Genomic DNA, 6499 nt, shown 5'->3' with positions numbered 1-6499 from the left:
GGCCAAAGATCCCCCAAATCGGTACACAGTATCTCTATAGTCATTAAAAGAAACGGCTCATTTCAGATTTTTCATATTCCATCCTGATTGGCAAAAATTGTCTTTCAAAGTTTGCAGGAGTACTCCGTTTCGAACAAAATGCCTCAAATCATGAACACAGCATGCAATTTCCGTGAAATGTTGCACACACATTCCCATTAGGCCGAGGAAGAAATGCCATTTGAAAATGTTCAAATCAGCCTCATGGTGGCGCTGTAACAGGCCGATTCGTGTTTTTACCTATAACTGCACCGATCAGTGTAAAACTTTGTATGCACACTCTCTAGAGGCCAAGGAAAAACATTTGCCCTGCATTTTTCACATTTGCCTTTTATAGTGCCACCAGGAGGCAGACTTATGTAAAACACATTTTTTGATATTAAGCCATTTCACGCAAATCGGTACACATGATCTTTATAGTCATGTGATGAAGACGGATCTGTTTGATTTTTCATATTCCATCCTGATTGGCTAACATTGACATGTAATGTTTGCAGGAGTGGCCCGTTTTGAACAAAATGCCGCCAATCATGAACGCAGCGTCCGATTGCGGTGAAACTTTGAATGCACATTTGCACTACGTTGAGGAACAAATGCCACCCTTTTAACATTGGCCTGTTATAGCGCCACCAGCAGGTCAAATTTGGCAAAACACATTTTTAGAACAAAATTTGTCAAATCATGCATGCAGTGTCCGATTGCTGTGCACGGCCTAGGAATAAATGGCACCCTTTTCACATTGGCCTATTATATATATATATATATATATATATATATATATATATATATATATATATAGTGCCACCAGGAGGCCATAATAACCTACCTGACCTGGCGGAGACTTGTGCTCCGAGGAGCACTTTTTCTAGTTTTACTTTTTATTTATTTTTTTACTTATTTTACTCTAAAGTTTCCTCACTTCTGAACACAGATGGTCAGAGCCCTGTTCTGTCTCTCCATGCTGCATGGACATGGACTTATATTTTTTTATAGAATCAAGTATGTTTCTCTTTTAATCTGGACCTGCGTACATTTTCTTCCATGTTTTTCTTCTTTTTAATAGCACCTTTTTGGGTTTAACAGCAATGGCCTTTATTAGCTTCAGGGCTCAGTAAAGAAAAGCCACACTTTTGCTAGGCTGATTTGAGATCTTGAAATGAATAACTTTTCTATGAATATTGTATACAGCACTTTTTCCCCACTGGTGCAAATCATTATGAATTGATACATTTCTAAAGTTAAAAAATAGATTTTTTCCCATTCATCTGTATGAAACAGTATGTTAACAGATGGCATGTCATTATAGCCGTGTCATTTTGACCACATTCCATTTCTATTTTCCTGCCTGTCACCTCATTTTTAACTGCCTCATTTATCAATGTTTTCCTTAAACCATGCACGTTATGTACCGTACATATTTGTTACAACAGCTGCTGTTTCAAAGATACTATAAGTGATTTGTTTGTTGGTTTTGTCAGTATTAAATAACTCTATATTATGATAGTAATCATATAGAGTGTTTGTTCAGTAGAGGTCTCCCCATCTAACAGAAAATACATTTTCAGTTTGGGATACTAAACTGCCTGTTTTCACTATTTTCAAATCTTTTTTAAAGTATACAATTATTAAAAAAAAAATGCCAAAAAAATTATAATTATCGATTATTTGTATGACATGTGATCGTCAACTAAAATGTCAGCCCTACAGTATGCATCCATATAGCGTACCAAGCCAACATTCAGCGAAAATTCACTGAAAATAGCTCATTTGCAAGCTCACAACCCAACGCGCAATGCGATGCATTGTGGGCTTGTAGACTGGCTATTTTCAGTGATAAGATTTGGTATTGAGGGGGAAAAGGAGAAGGCGAAGTACAGACCCCTGGGGGACCCCAGTCATTGAAGTATATAGGACTGTTGTGTTTAAGTGATTAAAGAAAATACTGCATTATGTAAACATAAGGTTTATCGCAAATGTGCATTTGTATCCATACACCATTAGTGAACAACTGTTTCTTTGATACAGTACAGCAACAACACTGTTATCTTTACAAAAGCTCTAGCTAGCTCTAGCTAACAAGACTTCTCCCTGTGAAGTTGTACACGTTGTCCTGGGTTTCTTGTCTTTCATTGAGGCAAAGTCTTTGGTAGCTAGTAGACAAACAACAATAACAGAGCTCATTGTGGAAATGTGTTCCTCTCTTACTACTAGTACTGACAGGCACTGTTGTCATGCCATTGTTTTCAAGTTGGCATCTGACCATCAAACAGGGGACCAGATTCTGTGGAAATGCTGACAAGTCAGGAGTGAAGTCAGGAGTGCATCTGCAGCAAGAAATGCATCTCCACTGCACTACATCTTTCAAGACTATATACATATCATTGTAGCTTTACTGTATTTACTGTATCCTTTACTGTGCAGAGATAGGCAACAAAGGAGTGGTAGATATGTCGCCTCCATATATTTGCTATATGTATGAAACAAAAAACAACAACAATCACCTTTACAGAACAGTGTACTCCTATTTTACAAACGGGGATTTTTGTTAAGAATAACAAACAACACAATAGCAGGATTTGTTTTTGTTTTACCCCCAATAAGCAGAAATCCCCAACTTACTACTTACTTACTACTACTAATTACTGCAATATTATGAGAGAGACCGGGTCTGTGTGTTATCAGTCAGCCATCTTTATTTAGAACTACCTGCATGGCCCTTATATCCTATATCACAACAATTACCAGAAGTCTTAAGTGCATTCTCTTCTTAAAAAAAGAAGTTTGATAGTGTTCAAGAAGTGCTACAGCAAGTGGTACGGGCTAAGGTGGAGTCTGAAGAGGTGAGTCTTCAGATTACGGCGGAAGATTGGGAGTGAGTCTGCAGTTCTGACTGCAATGGGGAGTTTGTTCCATAGTTTGGGAGGCAGAGGAGAGAACAGTCTGGGACGTGTGGAGCGTTGTCCCGGATGTTTTAGGGAAGGTTCTGACAGCTTCCCTGTGTTAGCTGATCTGAGTGATTGTAGGGTTGGAGTAGGATTGGAAGATATGGGGGTGCCATACCTTTGGTTGCTGTGTAGGCCAACCTCAGTGTTTTGTACTGTCAGTAACTGGGAGCCAATGGAGGGAGAGGAGAAAAGGGGAGAAATGTGAACATTTTGGCTGGTTGAAGACCAAGCGTGCTGCGGCATTCTGGATCTAATTTAGGCATTTAGATTAGTCTGTGGGCCAGGGAGGTTGGTCATTATCATCTGAGGGGAATAATGATCATAGTGATTTTTGTCAAGCTATGCATGTCTAGAGTTAGAAAAATATGTGATAGACTTGCACCAATGGTAGCTTTATGGGTGCTATCATGCATTTTATTTTATAACACAAAATACATGGGTCAATATATGAAAACATACTGCTTAACCCTGCTGTTGCTGACAGGGAACTTCCCAGGCTACCCTGATGTGCTGGGTGGGGTGGGTGCCACAAGTTAATGGGCCTTCCTCCAACACCGACCAACCTGTTGCACCACGTGTTGAGGGCTTATTTTCAAGTGATGTTGTGGAAAGTGTCAGACCACCAAGCTCCACCTGACAAGTCGTTTGACGTCACAAAATGTGGATTGAAGATCCAGGAGAGTATCCCTGTTTCTGTCATTGCTAAGGGAGACCCGGCACCGTCAGAGCTATGTGGCATGGTGCAATATCAATTTAGGGCACAGAGCAAGAAGTGCATCACTGATGTACTGTAACTGCTCTGGTGAAGATGGTTACTGATGATATGTTCAAACTACAGATGAGGAGTGATGTCAATAAGGAGGATACTTACCCCGTGTCTCCTAGGGTAGGTACCCTCACAAAAACATGCAGTAATCCTGGTCTCTATACTGCCTCCCCCTGGTCAGCCGGGGCGCCTGATGGAGGGGAAAGGAACTGGTTGGAATAACGTGTTCCTTCCACGCGCTACGTCCAACCAGGGAAACTCTCCCCTGTCAGGTGACAAGAAGGTCAGTTGGCTCTCATGCATTGAAGGAGGCATGAGCTCGGCCCTGGCCTCCCTAGGTTGGCAGAGGGAAGGTAGTGCCCAGGATTACATAGACAATTGGCACTGGGTGTAAAAAATGGGGTTACAAAATCGTGGGATAAAAAAAATAAAAACAAATATATATATAAATAAGGAGGATACTTGTAAGGATGAGGTAGAACAGGATGTGGGTACGAGAATTGTGTGCGTGCCAATCAGGACGGCGTGGGCCAGGAGGATGTGATGGGTGGACTGTATGATCCTAATTATAAGTTGGAGAATACAGATATAGTTGCAAAAGATACATATTGCCATCATAATATATCATTTGACATTCATGTTATTATGAATACCAGATCGTGTGATATGTTAATGACAGTTTTCACAAAAAATAAATCATGAATAAAGTGAACCATGAATGTTCCTCAAGTTGTTTCCATTTGTTCTCCAAAAGGTCAACCTTGACCTGACCTTTAACATGTGAGATTGACCTGATATTAAAAAATATCATCAGGAATGGATTCTACACATTATGAAAAGCCTAAAAAAGAGGTATTACACAGAGGTATTTTAGGACAAGCGGATCAAAAGTACAATTTTGGATATTTTCTTACACACTTGCAATATATTCTGTTAATTGAATTTCATAATACATTTCCCTAGAATCTATGTATGTAAACATGGTTTTAAATCTTTAGGTGATTTACAAAGGATCTTATGTCATATATAGTCACTATGTTGTCACTGCCTGTAATAGAAAAATATTCCAGAGATGCTAATTGTAACAACCTTTCTGAACAATATATAGTCTGAGCTTTATCCCAACCATTTTTCAAAGACTCACGGCTGTAATCTGGGCAAATCTAAAGCCCCGACCCGTTGTCCATTACCCGTGAATTTCTGCCCATTACTCGTGAAATACGGATAAGGGAGCTGGCACTGTCCCTAAACGCTATTCTGCGCCTGCTATACCCGCTCTGCATTATGCCCACTCCCTTGTCCCTGTTGTTGCTATATGCCCAAAATTGCTATTCTGCCCAGTGCCCACACACCTTTGGTAAAGCACATAGCGGAATCTGAAACCACCTGCAATGCCAACTTGGTTTGGTAGAGAGCACACAGGCTGCAATGGATGTCATGGAGACGACCAGGACGCACAGCGCCGTACCTCTCTCTACTAGGCTATCATTGTCAACACATCTCTGTGATTCTAAATGTTCCTATAATCAGCAGAAGGGAGAGTGTCAATTCCTTTTGTCTGTTGTGTTTAAATAAGATGATAGTCTATTCAAAGAAGACAATTTGTGCGTCACGCAAATTACACACGTCAGTTTTATTCATCGATTACGCAGGAAATGATGAACTGATTACAAAACTGTAAAATGTTCTCTAATCAGTAACATGTAGGTGATACGTATATGTGTATGAAATGTGGTTTTATTGAAAGGCAATCAAAGGCCAGAGCTTAGAAACCAAACGTCGGGTGTATGTTTCCATGTAAAATCCTCACAGTGTGCTGACAGGAGCTGTGTTGCCAGAATTTGCAAAATAAATAAGCAACCAGGTCTATGAAAGCAAGCCCAAAAGAAGCGACTATAATAGGCCACATGAGCACTTCAAACCTATATATGTCGGCCATTAAACAATGTGCATATTAATATGTATTGGCTATTTGAAAATAGACGATCTACAAGCTCACAGCCGTTCTACCATTATTTACAAGCAACTTCAGAGAAACAAGCCCAAAGTGGCTTATAATAATCAGACCAGGCAACACTGCAGACAGGGAGAGAGGAGTGAGTAAGATGTGGATAATGGCTAGCTCAGTCTTCTCTTAAAGGTAATAACAACCGGCACGGTGATTGGTTTTATCATTGTAACGCCCAAACCACACACCTATGCATAATGTAACAGGGTAGTTTACTGTACAACAACAACATGACAAAACATGGAAAAAACACTCATGCTTATGGTTTTTATTAAAGTAATGTTATTGAATACAATAATATAGATAATCAAACACAATGATGACATGATTGTGAGGAGAAGGCAGATTACATACCGTAGGCACAAATGGTTTATATAAGCAGTGGTGGAGAAAATACTCAGATATTTTACTTAAGTAAAAGTAGCAATACCACAATACAAAAATACTCTGTTACAAGTAGAAGGCCTGTGTTCAAAATGTACAAAAGTATTGACATCAAAATATACTTAAAGTACAAAAAGTCAAAGTACTAAAATGTTTGAAAATAGCAGATCTACAAGCTCACAACGCGTCGCATTGGAAATTGCAAATACTCAAGTAAAGTACAAATACCTCAAAATTGTACAGTACTTAAGTAAACGTACTTAGTTACTTTCCACCACTGATGATAACATGATTGTGAGGAGAAGACAGATTATATACTGTAGCACAAATGGTTTCTATAAGGCAGGGGTTCTCAAA

The sequence above is a fragment of the Gymnoscopelus braueri genome (assembly GCF_963280865.1).
Source record: "Gymnoscopelus braueri genome assembly, chromosome: 17".
NCBI classification, from domain to species: domain Eukaryota; kingdom Metazoa; phylum Chordata; class Actinopteri; order Myctophiformes; family Myctophidae; genus Gymnoscopelus; species Gymnoscopelus braueri.
Note: the sequence above shows the minus strand (reverse complement) of the source record.